This window comes from Bubalus bubalis, chromosome 8, assembly GCF_019923935.1.
Source record: "Bubalus bubalis isolate 160015118507 breed Murrah chromosome 8, NDDB_SH_1, whole genome shotgun sequence".
Taxonomy (NCBI): Eukaryota; Metazoa; Chordata; class Mammalia; order Artiodactyla; family Bovidae; genus Bubalus; species Bubalus bubalis.
Genome location: NC_059164.1, coordinates 102,917,402 through 102,934,311, shown reverse-complemented (window position 1 = coordinate 102,934,311; position 16,910 = coordinate 102,917,402). Strand labels below are relative to the sequence as shown.

Sequence of the window (16,910 nt, the reverse complement as noted above, 5' to 3'; positions counted from 1 at the left end):
GAGATCGAGTCACACAGCTTTCAGTCTTTCCCACTAACTTTAGAGCAGCTTCAGTGCTCACAAACACTTACATGGAAACCCCACAAGATGAAACATGATCCCGTCCAAATGGCATTAGATTAGCACTCCGCAGAACAGTCTACATATTCTATTACGCTGGTTTCACGGTGCTGCGCGTTACTGAAGACCAGCAGGCCTGGGACTGCGGGGCCTCTGGGTGTCAGACGTGTGTTATAAAACGACGGCGGCGGCTGCCCTGCTAGCGATTATTGAGAGCGGATGGTGTGGCAGGCTACGTATTGTACACACTCCTTTATGATAAAAAGTTATTTTTCATATCAAGATATAGGGAAGTCATTCTGGCTTTATACATGAGTTCACTTGAATTTTACACTAACTAAAGTAGCCCCTTTGTGGCCTGTCAAACATACACTGTACAACTGCTTCAATTAGTAAAGAAACCAGCATATTGACTGGGAGTAAAGAATGTCTGTGTTAAAAATAAAGATTAAATGCCTTTCTTCCTGGGAAGCCAATGCTGGTTCTCCTTTGATGATAAGACTCCCTTCCCAGGTGTCAAGGCCATGTTGACTTGCTATGTATGCACTGGTCTTTTTTTTTTTTTTGAAACCTTGAAGAAATGTAACCCTGACTTGTTTAATGTTCTTTGTTCTGATGAGATATAAAACTGGGCTGAAAACCCTACTTCTCCAGAGCAATTTCTCAGAGTAATCTGAGAAGTGGGCTTCTGGACTAGTTTAGCTCAAATAAAACTCTTTTCTATTCTTATTAGTGATCATTTTTTGATTATTTTTGTAAACACTTGTCCTCTAGCAAATCTCAGGGAGGTTGCCACAGGGTAGTAATGGGCACATCATAAAGTTAAAAGACAAATAATAAAACAGCAAAACAAAAACAACTGCTTCGTCTAGAAAGGATCAATGGTAACAAAAACTAGAAAAGAAAGATAGCGCTAAGTCGTGTCCGACTCTTCCGACCTATGGACTATAGCCTGCCGGGCTCCTCTGTCCTTGGGATTTTCCAAGCCAGAATATGGGAGTGGGTTGCCATTTCCTTCTCCAGATGATCTTCCCAACCCAGGAATTGAACCCATGTCTCCAGCATTGCCGGCAGATTCTTTACCAACTGAGCTATGCGGGAAGCCCCAAAACTCCATGAGCTACAGTAAATCAGTAAGAAAAGAAACTCATCAGAAAAGTGGTCAAGAGAAATGAAGAGGCAACAAGTATGAGTTGCCTTGATGAAAAATACAAATTGATAGCATGAGATTTGGTTTTCACTCATCAGGTTATAAAAAGCTGGAAAATATTGATTAGGGCAAAGGTGCGGAGAAGCACAACTCCAGCACCCAGGGTTGGGGAACCCTAACATCCCCGGATGACTTCCATGGGGGACACTGTCACTCTCTGCCGTCACCCGTGATGCGAGGAAGGGGTGACAGTGAACTGGTGGGATGTTGAGAAGCTAGGTGTGGGCACCCCTGTGGGTGGGATGAGTTAGGGAAGGGTTATAGGAGTTTGTTAGCTGCTGTGCTAATTGGAGGATATCCGCCCCCCACCTCCCCATTTCTCTCATCCTGTCTGTCCACTCCCTACAGCGCTTGAGTTAAATTACCTGCTTGATGACAGTCTCATCTTTTTAAATCAGTTGCGGGCACGCTCAGTAGCTAAGCTGTGTCTGACTCTGGTCAGACTCTTTGTGACCCTATGGACTGTAGCCCACCAGGCTCCTCTGTCCATGGGAATACTGGACTGGGTTACCATTTCCTCCTCCAGGGGATCTTCCTGACACAGGGATCAAACCCACATATCCCATGACTCCTGCATTGGGTTCTTTACCACTAGTGCCACCTGGGAAGTCATAGATCAGTTAATGATGTTCAAAGAGAAGTCCTCAATTTGGGAGGACTTTTCTTCTTCTCCTCTTTGGCTTGCTTCTGTCTTCTCCTCTCAGGACAGCAGGGGGCAGCACTTGAGGCAAGTCCATTCTGCAGGCCCCATCTTACCCCTGGGAGCTGCTCACAAGCCTGCAGCAGCCACCTTGCATGGGATCTAAACCAGTGATTGTAAGACAGAACTCCCTGGATCAGCAACATCAGGGTTGCCTTAGAAACATCTGTCCTTGGGTAGCATCATGCACCAGGACAGAACCTAAACTCTAAGGTAAGGCCAATAGGCTGTCCCCATGAGAGAGGGGACCACGCCGGCAGGAGCAAATGCGTAAGCACTAAATGCTTAGTGTGTGAGGGGCAGACAGGCAGAGGGGAGAGTGATGGGCCAGAACATGTGGAGTTCTGAAGTCCATGGTAAATACCTTAGCTAATCTGTTAAGAGTATAGCTGCTCAATATAAGGTAGCCATTAGTGCATAAAATACTGCTGAGTGCTGAGTGAAAAATGTCCCCGGTGGCTGAGATGGTGAAGAATCTGTCTGTAACAAGGGAGACCCGAGTTGGATCCCTGGGTCGGGAAGATCCCCTGGAGAAGAGAATAGCAAACCACTCCAGTATTCTTTCCTGGAGAATTCCATGGACAGAGGAGCCTGGTGGGCTATGGCCCACAGGATCACAAAGAGTTGAACATGACTGAGTGACTAACACACACACACACACACACACACACACAAAGTCAAGTTTCTGAAAACACGTGCAGCCTAATGTTTACAAATTTGAAAGGCAAAAATGAAAACAGTTGGCTTTCCCAACATTCTCCGTCTTCGTTTCTGGGAACTGTTTATTTAGAAGGTTATCTCCTGACCCCACACTTCCACCTCCATCCCAGGCCACCAGGGCCGGGCCGATAAACACATGACTGGAGAGAGGGGCTCTAATGCTTGGGGTTTAATGCTCTGTGGTTGCCAAGAGGAGATTCTTTTTCTTTTTTTTTTAATTTTTATTGAATTTGTCACAATACTATTTCTATTTTATATTTTGATTTTTTTTTTTTTTTGGCTGTTGAGGCATGTGGGATCTTAGCTTCCAATTCAGGGATGGAACCCACACCCCCTGCGTTGGAAGGTGAAGTCTTAACCCTGGACTGCCAGGGGAGTCCCCTGTGGAGAATCTTAATCGTCATATCTTTGAATTTGTGTTTAGGGAGCAGAGTCTGAGGGGATACTGGAGTGAGCACCGGGGCTTGGAGCCTCACCCATGAGGGCTCCCACCTTGGCTTCTTCCCCAGGGCGGGTTCTCAGCTGTCTGCTCTCCTGTCCCTGGTGGCCTGGGCCCAGCCTGGCCACCCCTCTCTGGTTTCCCTTTGACCACCATTGCCCTCCATTCCTCAGGGGCCTAGGCTCAGGTGTGGAGAATGTAGGCATGGGGTGCATTCACCCTGAAGCATCTTGGAGTGGGCATGGTGTTGGCCATCCCTGCTCTGGGCAGGCAGCACTGTGGCTGTGTGCTGGCCTGGGCAAGCCTCTGCCCACTCCTGGTCTAATACTGCATGTTTCCTGGTGCAGAAGTTTAAAGATCTTTGGGGAGTGACAACCTACTGTGGGTTTGGGGGCTGGATCTGGGAAGGGGGATGCCTGGCTCATCTTCCCTAGACCCTGCCCCGGGGTCTAGGGGTGCCATCCTGTAGGTGGGCTTGGTGGCTGGAGGAGGGGCAGAGATCCCAGGCTCCTGACTCTCCCAACTCATCCTGTGCCCCCACACTCTGGGGGAACCTGGCGCACCCCCTCATCTTCCTTCCAATCTTGAGGAGTTTAGTTTGTCTTTATCTCTTCTGGCCCATGAGTCCCAAAATACTAGTTATGTAATTTCAGTGGTTCTGCATGTGAGTTAAATGCTCTGATATTACCATTTAAAAGTGGCATTGCATGATCCAGAGATGAGTGGTAAAATTCACACTGATAATTTAAAATTTAGAGTTTTCTTTACTTAGACTGGTGTTAAATAGAAAATAAAACACACTGTGATAATTTGAGAGGTGGGAGAAGAAAGGAAGAGCCTTTCTATGTACTGTTAATGGCACTTTCCCTTGCTTTTTTCCATTTGGCATCAGGTTGGACAAATTACATAGTCAGCCCTGCAGGCCACAGTTGACTGGCTCACGAGTGGGGCTCTGACGTGAAAGTGTCAGCCTGGACTTTTAAAGGACCTAGGCAGAGGAAAAAGGAGTTGTTCTCCAGCAGCTGGAAGCTGAACACAGGTGAGTCATGATCTGTTGGTGGCCATGTACCGACGTGTGGATTAATGAGCAGTAAACATGTTTGCCGTGAGAAAGAAGCAATGAATTAGATGTGCAGAGAACCAGAGGCAAAGGACAGGGTCTATTTCCTTGTGTCCTGTTTGCCATCTGCTCCTGGCAAGGAGCCCTGCGGGTGGTGTCTCAGTACCCTTCCAGCAAGTTCTCATTTTTGACCTAACTTAGTGACAGCCAAATTCTGTTAAACTCTGCAATGAAAGGAGTCTTAACAAATGCAGACATGTAAAAAGCCAGAACAGAACAGTGGTACTGTTCACCCAAATGCAGAACTATATCTCAAAAAAGAAAAGGAAACCAGATCTAAGAGTAGCATCCCTAGCAAGTCCATGGTATTGGTTCCTCAAACAAAAGTGTCTGGCTGGAAGCTGTCAGCACTTGGAAGGGACTTTTTAAGATAGACCAAGGGTAATTTGTATTGTGAGGTCAAGTCTTCATTTATTCTTTTCCCTGATGAGCTTTTTTTTTTTTTAATTCACTACTTCTTAGCTTTGGGCTCAAGATGCATACCAACATTGGCGTGTTGGCCCAGCAGTTCTTGACTTGCTTGAACATTAGATGCAGCCGGGGGGGGGGGGGGGGGGGGGGGGGGGGGGTTTAGTATATAAGGATGCTTGATCCCTGGCCTCTCAGGGGTTTGACTGTTGGTTCGGGGTGGGGCCTGGATGCTGGTTTTGTGCAGCCAAGGGGGTGAGACCGCTGCAGACTATCTGTCTGACCCGCCCTAGTGATCTTTTCTGCATGGATGTATGAATGTGGTTGAAGGGGGGCGCTCAGGTCTCAGCGTCTTAACCAAACCCAGGCGAGGCAGTCCCCACCCCCCACTCAGACTCCCCTTCACCCCTTAGAACCCGGTCCCCCCCGCCCCACCCCCTACCCCAGCCCCGCCACACCCCTCCTGGGTTAAGTTATTTGAGGAAAATCTGGGCCAGCATCGAGGGCAGAAGTGTCCTGAGCCAGCCCGGCCAGCAGAGGGCAGCAAGCGTATGGCAAATGGGGACTCCCCGGGAGGGAACCTGCGCTTCTGCTCAGAGTCAAACTGAACCCAAAAGGACCTCGGCAATCTTGAATCCAAATTCTTCACAACAGAGATGAAAAACGTGAGACGATGTCTGGGATTTAAAAGCCAAAAAAGAAAATGGCAGAGTAGGAGAGGGCAGGGGAACCAAAGTGGCCACCATTTGACACTTGTTGAAACTGAGTGATGGGTACACAGGGGTTCACTCAGCTATTTTTCCAACTTATATAGCTTAAAGTTTTCCTTCATAAGAAATTAAGGTAGTAGATAGAAATTTAAATAACAATAGAGCATGCAACAGCCTGTGTAAAGACTCTGAGATGCGTGAAAGAATCTGAAATGGTTGTGTTAGGCTGTCTGAGTGGGAGAGGGGCTGTTCTGGGATGTCTTGGAGGCTGGAGAGCAGAGCCCTGGGTACAGAAGACAGAAGGGCCTCTGTGCAGGGCACCTGGGTCTGGGGCAGACATGAACGAAATGCAGCAGGCATGGATCATGGTGGGGGAAATGAAATGGAAGAGGTGGCATGTTTTTCTTTGCCATCTAGAAAAAAAAAAAAAAGGACACAATAAAAAAATGGGATTGGGGGACTTTCCTAGTGGTCCAGTGGCTAAGACTCCATGCTCCCAATGCGGGGGTTCCAGGTTCAATCCCTGGTCAGGGAACTAGGTCCCACATGTCGCAACTAAGACCCTGGGCAGCCAAATAAATAAAAATATTTTTTTAAATGGGGGTGGGAGTAGAATTTATTTGAAGTAAAAGAGAAAGAAACGAAAGTTTAGTCAAGGAAGTGCTTTTCCTTGGAAGAAAAAGTTGGTGAGCTCGGCCCAGATGTTTAAATAGAAGCCGAGGCCTTGCAGGCAAGAGCCTGGGGAGCTGGGGCTGAGATTTGCACCAGTCAGCCCTGGGCTGTCCCCCTCGGCATGCTCAGACCCTCTGTCTGTGCTGGCAAGGTCCAAGGGGGTCTGCTTGGCCTGGAGTGTTGGGGGACTTGCGTGGAGTAGGATCTGAGCAGAGTCAAGCCAGGAAGCACTTCAAGCATCTGGATTTCCAAGAGATAATGTTACAATTGGATCCCCAAGGGTACCCACTCCCCCCAAAGCCTGTAGCAAAGCCCAGGTTACCAGAATTAAGAGTTGGGAGAGCCCTTACAGTAAATCTGCCTCTCACCCCACGAGGATGCCCCTGCAGCCTCTCTGGCTGGCCTGGGCCGGGCCTCGGGGTGGTCACCACATCCCACCAGGGGTTCTGCCCTGCATCCATTGCCCAGCAGCCCTGGCCTTGGGCCAGTCACCAAGGCAACATCAACAGGTCCCCTAGTCTCTGAGTTCCAGGTCATGATTTTTCCCCACCCGTCTCTTGGAGCAGAGCCAACGAGATGGTAAAGGTGAAAGGTCTCTGGAAACTAAAGTACAAAACAGGCAGACAGGACTTCTGTTTAAACGTAATATTCAGAGGCCAGGAGCACGTTTCATCACAAGGCCCTCTGTTCTCCATGTTAAACTACTCTGGAAGGATGTGTCAAGGAGGAAAGCCATTCTACAATCTTACAGAATCCTGTTCAGCTGGCACCTGTTCTGCAAAACAAGTAACTGTACTCTTAGATGGGCTTCCCAGGTGGTGGTAGTGGTAAAGAACCTGCCTGCCAATGCAGGAGACATACGAGACATGGGTTTGATCCCTGGGTTGGGAAGATCCCCTGGAGGAGGGCATGGCAACCCATTCCATTATGCTAGCTTGGAGAATCCCATGGACAGAGGAGCCTGGAGGGCTACAGGCCATAGGGTTGCAAAGAGTCAGACATGACTGAAGGGACTTAGCATACACACACATACTCTTAGACGGTTGTAAATAAATTTTAAATATTTACTAACATTTAATATTGGGAAATATTGATTAAATCTTAAATATTGGGGGAAAATAGAAACAAAAAAGTGAATGGAAACTTTGCCTTATGGTTTGCATTCTCAATCATTTTCAGAGAGATGTTTTCATCTCTATTTGATTTTTCAATGGGCAATAACTGCTACTTTTATGTCTAAGTTGCTCAGTCTCTTGGTCTTTCTATCATTTAGTTTAGTCTCTGCAAACCAATATTTAAATGTGGTAGCTAAATCTGATAGGTGGCACAGTGGTAAAGAATCTACCTATCAAAGCAGGAGATGCAAGAAATGTGAGTTCAATCCCTGGGTTGAGAAGATCCCTGGAGGAGGAAATGGCAACCCATTCCAGTATTCTTGCCTGGGAAATCCCATGGACAGAGGAGCCTGACAGACTGCCTGGCAGGAGCCTGGCAGTCCGTGGGGTCACAAAGTATCAGACATGACTGAGCTGAAGCACACACAAGGGAACTCTATGGGAAACTATTGATAAATAATTTTAAGTGGGAAATACTCTCCTTGCCTGTTAACCTCACTTTGCTACATTTGGATTTTTGTGTACCATTTTCTCTGCAAGTTACAGACACACACTCTGAGTCACTCACACCTACATGTACACCTCAGTCTGGGTGTGTGCTGATACCATGTGGAGTAGAATGATAAAAAGAAAATTAAAATGTCATTGCTTTCAAAAAGATTTTTCCTGGAGGCTCAGGGATCTAATAGAAAAATTTATGTTTTCTTATTTTTCTAAAGGAAATAGAAGTGGGGGAGGCCTCAATTTTGTTCCTCCCAAGAAATACCAGCATCAGACAGTTTTGCTAAATGCTCACACACATGCACCAGACTTGGTGTTGCATATAATGGGTGGGGTCAGGTCAGGCCCCACCCACTAGAAGCTGGGACCCTGGCGTCCCGTAATATAAGGCCAAGGGAGTTCAAGCCTAGGGACAGAAGGGAAGACGGAGACCCGAGAAGACTCAAGGTTTCCACTTGCACTCATTCTCCAGGGGACTTGGACCATGAGATGGAATCCTCCCAGGGAAAATGTGGCAACTCTCACTTTGCCCTTTTGCCCCCTGACCCGGAAGAAAACCCATAGTCCCCTGGCGCCCAGTCTCCAGGCAGAGCGCTTGAGTCCCCAGGGTGAGGCTGAGCCCAGGCCTGGGTTCCTCATGGCTCACTTAAACTGGGGCACTGGGGTTCTTCTGGCTCAACATTGACATCCATAGATATTCTGAGAGAGCTGTTTCAGGCCTGGAGCAAGAAGTAATGGGGGGAAACCTGTTGGGGGTGGGGGGGTTCTTCCTAATACCCAGACAGTCCTGCATATGCTAATCTAAAGAATTTGGCAGGTTTAGAAGTAGACAAGCGTCCTACCTTAGGAAAGGTAATTAGGAGGGTGTGTGTGGCATCTATTTATATCCGCTTTAAAAGGAATGCGACAGACCCATCTCACATAAACACAGGGATTATTCCAGGTGCTCTTGTACACTGAGGCCTAGGCCATTAAGGGATTAGATAAGGAGATGTAATGAACGACCCAAAACCAGCCTGCCTGTACCCACACACACACACACCCCACCACCATGTCAGCCCTCCCTGCTGACTGCCCTGGGTTCAGCTTTATTGATGGTACTGACGCACTGCAGGAATTCTGTCTGCAGAGCTCTATAATGACGATAATAGTACTCCTCTCCTGCAGTACTCTACTGCCTTCTGAAGAATTTTTATATCCCTTACATCATGTGGTCCTCACAACTGCACTGTGAAGCAGGTAGGCATTTTTGTTTCCTATTTCATAGATGAAAAAAAAAAAAGACTCAGAGAGGTTAGTGGCTTGTCCAAGGTCACACAGCTAGCACATGGCAGAGTGAGAACTAAACGCAGATCTTCAGCTTCCAAGGATTTTACCTTCAAGCATTGCCACCCTTCCGCTCTCCTTTCATCCTCTCTCTCCCCTCCTTCCTCCCTTACTTTCCTTTGTATATTTTCTGGAAGAATAACATGCACACAGGAAAGTATTCAATATAATGCAAACCAAAGCACAGGGCTTAGTGAATTTTCACAAAGTGAGCGCACCTGCGTCCCTAGCATCCAGATCAGGATGCAGAACAGTTCCAGCGCTCCTGAGGACCTCGGTGACCCCTTCCCATCATTGCTCCCCCCAGAAAACGTAAGCATCATCCCGACCTCTAAAACAAGGGGTTATCTTGCCTCTTTCAAAACTTTACGTAAACGGAACATCCAGAACCTCGGCTTTTGTGCCTGGTTTCCTGTGTTCACTGTGTGTCTTTGAGACTCACTGATGGTATGGTGTGGAGTTGTGTGTCCATTCCATGTCTGTTCATCCTTCTAGCTGTGGGTGGACATTTGCATTGTCCCCAGTTCGGGGGCCATTATGAAGAAAGCGGGACACTCTTATATGTGGCTTTTGGTGAACGTAGGTCACAGTTCTGTTGGGTATGTACCTAGGGGTGGAATTGCTGGGTCACAGGATGTGTGTGGTTAGCTTTAGCAGATACTGTGAACAGTTTGCAGGCTGGTTAGGTGTACTGGCTACAGTTTAATGGTGGATCAGTTGAAGGGCAGTCTGTTGACAACCCCCCATCCCATCCCCTCTATTAACTGTCATTGTGGGTTTCTGCCTTCTTTCCTCTTCCTGCCCCCTTCAGTACCCTGGAATGTATCCACTATCTCTATTTCAGGAAAGGGTTGAGAGAAAAAAATAGCATATTATTTTGGGAGCTGAGTTATTTATTCCTTGAGGGGGAGGAACAAATAAGACACATCTAATTACCTAATTTTAAAATCATCTCCGTTATCAGACGCAAGCCCTCAGAAGCGTAAAACACATTCCCAGATCAACCAGATTCAAGTTTTTGAATTATCTGCTGTGTTGTAATATTTAGGATTCGGTTCTCTCCATTAGCAGGGATTGTCCACAGTTGATTATAGGTGATATTTAAAGAAATAATCCCCTTAGTAAATGATAGGTAAACACCCAGCCCATTTTCTCTGCCCTTGTGGAGGGAGTTATGGCATTAATTTGCAGATAAATATTTTTTTGTTCACTCTCCTCTCCCCTGAGATAGACATCGAGTACCTGGCCTGCACTTAGCAGAGTGTTGGGGGCGGGGGTACAGTCCCATACCTACCACTTACTATATGTTCAGGAATCGGTCTACTTGTTCAAAGATTTGTCATTTGGGTACTAGGGAGCCACTGAAGGTGTTTGATGTGTGGAGGTGATGCACAGAATATGATATCTTGTGACCTGATCATGACATGGAGGGACAGTTGGAAGTGTTGGGGGGGTAAGGCAATAAAACGGGGGACTGTGTGGGAGTCCAGGCAGAGACGATGAGCTCTGAGGACAGTGTCTGCTATCAGAACAGGAAACGGGGTAGGAACAGGAGGAATGTTAGCAGTGACTCCCCTCGTGGTTGTTCTCAGCTGATGCCCAGCCCCACTTAGAAACATTCCACTGTAATTGGTCTGGACTGGGTGCAGGAATTAATATGGTTTTTAAAGCTCCCAGGCCAATTCTCAGCGTCACTGGTGCAAAGGATGACTAGCCTGACTGGCAAGTCTGGATATAAGGGGTCAAGGAACCAAGAGATAAAAGTGATTTTCAGATTTCATCCTGGGGTGGCTGAAAAAAAAAAAATGAGGGAACCAGAATGGCCCCTGCTGGGGCTGCCTCTTGCAGGATCTTGGCTTTGGTAGGGCAGCATCGGGAGCCCCAGCAGGGATGGTGTCCAGTTCAACCCATAATGGGTACACAAGTCCACTGGTATGGAGGGAGGAGAGAAAAGCAGGGCATCGCGGACTGACATGTAGCTGAGACTGAAATGTGAGGACTGTCCAGGGGAAGATGGCAGAGGGGCCGGAAAGGCCATTGGGCCGTCACCTGGGGAGAAATGTGAGGCCAAAGTCAGCATCTGTGAGGCTGAGCAATGGCAGGGAGAGAGGTGGGACCAGGGCGAGTAAAGTGGACCAACTTGCTTCAGTGAGGCACTCAGAGAACTCAGGAGAACAGAGCAAATCACGGGGAGACGTGAGGGCACAGCCACCTGAGTGTCAGGCATGTGACAAAAAGGACACGCTGCTCCTACGGTGACTGAGGAAGGAACCAAGCCCAATGGTAAGTCCCAGAGAGAAAAAATTATGCCTCAACATACACAGAGGAATTTTCACATGGCTACTGCTGCTGCTGCTAAGTTGCTTCAGTCGTGTCCGACTCTGTGGGATCCCATAGACGGCAGCCCACCAGGCTCCTCCGTCCCTGGGATTCTCCAGGCAAGAACACTGGAGTGGGTTGCCATTTCCTTCTCCAATGCATGAAAGTGAAAAGTGAAAGTGAAGTCGCTCAGTTGTGTCTGACTCTTAGTGACCCCATGGACTGCAGCCTACCAGGCTCCTCCATCCATGGGATTTTCCAGGCAAGAGTACTGGAGTGGGGTGCCATTGCCTTCTCCTTTCAAATGGCTAGAAGTTAGCAATAAAGCAGCCATGCTCCATGCCCACTGGAGAGATGTTGAGAAGCTATTATTGAGCATCAGAAAAGGTCGCTCTAGGATATTTATGGCTCCCTCATCAAGGAGGTGGAAGGCTTCACGGTCCTCCCCGATCTGGGATGGTCTGACGCATCACGACCGCACCCTCGCCTGCCCAGGGACGGCCTGCAACGTCACGTCGGGTCACTCGGGCAAATGTCCCATCAAGGTGGGGAGTGGTCAGCTTGCCCTGTTTATCCCCCTGGCCCAGCCCCCAGCATCCCATCACTCATTCCTGCGTGCATCTTGGTTGCTAATTCAGGCTGAAAGCAGAGCCCAGGTCACTTGCTGTTTGGGGAAATGGTAAACAAAGATAAGAGCTTTAGGCGCTGGAATTTACTCTTCATCCACTTGGCCTAAAAGCAACTGCATGTTAAATTTAGAAGGCTGCTTCCAGACCCCTCCCTCCTCTCCTGTTTCCTACCGCCTCTTTCCAGCCCATGCTCAGAACACCGTCTCGCTGACCGTGGAATCTGAAATGTATTTGTAAAGCCCAGGAGTCTTGCGAGGCTGCCCTGCCTGGATGTTTATAAAATGTATCAGCTGAGGGCCCGGGTTAAGGGGCTCCTATCCTCCCATAGCGGGCTCTCCCCCCCACCCCGCCAGCAGACATCTCGACCCAGATGTTCACCCAAACACCCTCCCCAGGTGAGGCCTGGCGCTTCTGCCTTGCACTGTCAGGAGGTGAGATGCCCGCCCACCCCCACCCCAGGGAAGAAGCCACGTTTTCAGCAGACCACCTTACAATTTATTTACAAAGGTCTCCCTCACGCCTGGGAATCTATAATTGAACAGCTCTCTTTTCTATGTAGGTTAAACCCCTTTGCAAGCAACTCCAAGAATCTGTAGAAATCCTTTTGTGGGCCTGGAATTCCGCTGTATTGAATATTGTTGGAAATAAATGAGCCATTGTCTGGGCTGAGAATTTTCTGGTTAGATAGAGATCGCCACTGTGATGCGATTTATTGTCGCAGGACATTTTTTTCTCCCAGCTCATTTTAAATTCTCTGTTGCCTGCTCAGTCCATTTTCACAGTTCAGGATGTAAGTGGGAAAAGCTAGGCTGGAGCTAAAAAAAAGAAAAGAAAAGCAAAAAAAAAAAATCTCTTTTCCTAAGAACGATGTCCAGAGGTCCAAGTGGCATCTGGTACCAGACTGTAACAAATGCTGGAAGTAAGGCTTATCTGGTGGCCAGTTCAGGGGAAAGGAGAGTCACCCAGTACTCTCAGCTGGCACATGACTGGGAGGAAAGATCAGAGACTTAAGAAGCAACGAGTTCAACCTTTCCATTGTTCCAATGAGCAGCCACGCCTGGAGAGCTGAGGGGACCTGCCTTCACTTTTGCCCACACAGAAATTCTCACTTATTATTCTTTAAAAAGATCTACTAGACCAGCTCAGCTTTAATATAAACCCAACCCTAGTTAAGCGTAAGTTCTGAAGTAACAAAAAAATCTAAAGAGCAATTTACTGTTGTTTGCTTGTTTTGTTTATTTGTGTAATAACTAACTTCTGAGGGCTTCCCTCTTGGCTCAGATGGTAAAGAATCTGCCTGCAATGTGGGAGACCCAGGTTCCATTCCTGAGTTGGGAAGGTCCCCTGGAGAAGGGAATGGCTACCCACACTAGTATTCTTGCCTGGAGAATCCCATGGACAGAGGAGCCTGGCGGGCTACAGTCCTTGGGGTCACAGAGTCAGCCATGACTGAACGACTAACACTTTCACCCCAATTAACTCCTGAGATTTTGAAATTTATGAGTGGTAGGCAGAATTATAAACAGGAAGAGCAGAGATGTGGAATTCATCAGACATAGCTGGAAGACAGCCGGCAAGTTATTAAGCCACATCAACATTCAGTTTGCTCATCTGTAAAATGGGGAGAAACCATACCTTGGAGGTTGTAGTGAGGATTCCTCATGAGTGCCCTCTAGGATTTTTTCTTAAGAAGTTGGGTCTGTAACTCTCCTGCTTTGGTACATGAGCAACCCTATGAGTGGTAGCTACGAGCCTGGGGTCATCTCAGGAGATATGGTAACAGCTGTGCTGATGAGAATTAAGAAATTACCTGGGGGCAGTAGGGGAGAGGCTGGTGAGAAGTCTCCATTCCTCTCATCAGGAGGCTGGAAGATACACCCTAGAAGATGCAGCAGGGGAGACAGCCGACCTGCGGCTGATCCTCGGAAATCCCCCTCTCAACTCTTGCCTCTGCGAAGCTCCGAGCTGGGGGCCTCCCTGTCATCTCGACGGGTCCTCAGAAGACCCCACTTTTCTCAGGAGGAGTTGGGCTTTCTGAAGCTCACGTAGCTTGCCCCGAGCCACACAGCCAGGCCCTGGGAGAGCTGGAGTTTCCTGAGGACCATCTTACCACCTCCTCCTCTCTTCCACCCTAGGTGAGCTTAGCCATATCCCCTTTTCTGCAGCAGGTGGCTTTTAGTGAAAAGGCTCCCTTTCCTGGTGGCTCAGCTGGTAAAGAATCTACCTGCAATGCAGGAGACTCTGGTTCGATCCCTGGGTTGAGAAGATCCCCTGGAGAAGGGAAGGGCTACCCACTCCAGTTTTTGGGGGGCTTCCCTGGTGGCTCAGTGGGTAAAGAATCCACCTGCAGTGCAGGAGACCTGGGCTTGATCCCTGGGTTGGGAAGATCTCCTGGAGAAGGGAAGGGCTACCCACTCCAGTATTCTGGCCTGGAGAATTCCATGGACTGTATAGTCCATGGGGTAGCAGAGTCGGACACGACTGAGCGACTTTCACTTCACTGCCTTGCCAAGAATGTCCTTGATAGTGACAGAGTGTATGAAAATGGCACCCAGAGTAATAGCTGACATGAGTATCCTCACTGCTGTGGGCCCAGGTACACAAAAATGCATTCCTCTCCTTTACTGGGAACTGGAGGAGTAGGTTTGGATAAATCAGAATGAGGTCCATAGGAAGAAATTTTTTTTCTTTTAAATTGAATTAGCATGGGAGGAGACTTACTAAATCACAGATGGCATGTGCTTAGAGCCTTGAGAGCTGATTGCTCTTCAGAGATGCTGAGACCAAGGCATTTGTGCTCCGGCTCTGGTCTGCTGGGTGCAGGCTGGGGCCCCAGGTGGAGGGGGTCTGCAGAGGCCAGACGGCCAGGCTCCTGCCAGCTGGCCTGCAGGTGGCCCCCTGCTACCCCCTGCACCCGGCCTCTCAGGAGGGGCCTGGAAGATCCACCCCCTCTCACCACATTACAGATGTGGAGGGCTCACCCCTCCAGAGTGGGCATGGGGGCAGATGACAGCTAGTGCACGCCATCCTCTGCCCTTCAGGTGCCCCACCACGCCTGCAGGAGGGAGAGAAGGTCACAGAATGGCTCCCCCCAAACGAGAGCCATGCGCTGCATCTCATGAAATCGGGGGTGGGGGAGTGGGGGGCACGTGGCATCTCATGAAACAGCTCCCAGCCCATGCTCCTTGCCTCCTTTGGAGGCATCCAAGGAAGGTTGGGTTAGGAGCCCTCCTGCCCGCTCTGCCAGCAGAGCTGCCCAGACCTGGGGGGCTTCCATCCCTCCCCGCCCTGGCCTCACACTTATCAATCAGGTTTTGGTTTTCTTACCTCTGCTATTGGGCCATACTTTCCATGTGGAACAAACCCCAGAAGGGTGACTGTGGCCACAAGATGGCAAATCACCCCTCCCATCCCTCCTCCCATGAAAATAAGACTGTGTTGAACGTGTTCCTATGTTTCTGCTTTTATTTTTAGTGTTAGTTTAGAGAACTTTCTAATAAGATCTCTTCTATTAAGGAATTTCCCCGGTACTGCAAGGGTCCCCCTGGGCCACCTCTGGGGTCCCCTTGATGTTTATAAAGTGCTGCTTCCATGACCGTCATTTTTCTGGGCTGGCTGTCACCTCGTGCCTGCTTTGTATCCTGCAGGGTCCTGGGGGCGGGTCCTGGGGCAAAGATGGGCAGCGGTCCGTCCCTGGAGGCAGAGAAGCCCAGGGGACACCTGGGTGCCAAGGCTCTGTTGGAGGGGAGCGTGGGTGCCCTGGGAACTTGGAAGGGCCATCCTAGGGGCCACGGAACCTGCCCGGGGTGGGGGTTAGGCGGTCAGAAAGATGGTGGTGCGGCTTCTTTAGCAGCCGTTTCCAAACAGCTTTTCTGTTCTCTCACACAGAAACAATAAAAGCACTTAAGCAAGGTTTTGAAACCAAATTGAAGTGCGTTCCATCACAGCCGCACCATTTATTGCCTTTTTACTGGAGTGCGTGCTCTCTGCGGCTCACGCCTCTGCCTCACGCCAGCCACGTCTCAGCCGCTAGCTGGTTGCAGTGGCACGTGTTAATTACGGCAATTTGTTTTGGCCGTGGATCTTAAGGAATCGTTTGTTTCTTTTGTCTTCCGTGCCTGCTGCTTCGTGTCAGTCTCCATCAGCCTCATGGCCTGACTGCCTTTCCCCCTGCACAGCAGTGAGGCTTCTCAAGGGGGACTTAACCTTAGGGTGGGGACAGGCTGGGGTCCCTCCAGGTGATAGTGTCACACCAGGAGGCCCCAAAAGCGACGGGACCAACTGGCTGGAGTGGTTTTGTGGGATCATAGTTGCAGAGGGCCCTGGGGCCAAGACCTCAGCTGTAGACCACGTGGGGACCCTTGTGAGGGCAGGGATGGACACTTGGACACCCCAAGGGACAGAGAAGTGGCCCTGAGAGGGTGGGCACAGGGGACCCGGGCAAGGTCATTTACATCACCCTTGATCGGGTGACAGCAGAGCGGCCCCCGGGAGCTCCTGGGCTGAGATCCTCACAGCCTGGAAGCCCCAGGGGGTCAGGACCAGAGGTGGTGGGATGCCCCTGAAGCAGACAAAGGAGGCTGAGCTCCTCAGAGGACACCACGAGGGCCCTGTGCCTCATGGTGATGGGTCTGGGGGCCAGCTGCCACCTCCAGCTCCCTCCTCTTAAGGCTGCCACTTGCTCCGGGAGGCCCAGGCTGCTGGAGGTTCTCTTGCTAGAGCTGGTGAATCTGCCCGTAAACGCCGGAGCCATGTGTGCGTTTATGAGGCAGGGGAGGCGGGCCAGGCAAAGCGCTCCCCCGAGCCCCTGAACACCAGCTGTGCCCTCGAAGCTGGTCCGTCTCCCCCTGGAGCCAAGGCCCTGAGTGAGGGCAGGAAAGCGGGGAGATGTGGAGGCAAGGTTGGGGAGGGAGATGGGAGAACAGCAGCTTCGCCCAGCATTCCTGACCCAGTTCTAGGGGTGGGCACAGGGTGAGTTTCA

The 16,910-nt window shown here is 49.6% G+C and overlaps 1 protein-coding gene and 1 long non-coding RNA gene across 7 annotated transcripts in view; one reads left to right on the top strand and one right to left on the bottom strand.

The window, feature by feature from the left end:
• Positions 1-16,910, bottom strand: part of TBXAS1 (thromboxane A synthase 1) — a 173,922-nt gene that overhangs the window by 8,910 nt on the left and 148,102 nt on the right. The gene's annotated exons all lie outside the window — the stretch shown is intronic.
• The window catches only part of LOC123334815, a 111,526-nt gene that overhangs the window by 2,242 nt on the left and 92,374 nt on the right, over positions 1-16,910 (top strand). For all 3 annotated transcript variants that reach the window (XR_006552966.2, XR_006552965.2, XR_006552967.2), the window contains exon 2: positions 4,022-4,168. This is a non-coding gene — a long non-coding RNA (uncharacterized LOC123334815). The remainder of the gene's footprint in view (positions 1-4,021; positions 4,169-16,910) is intronic.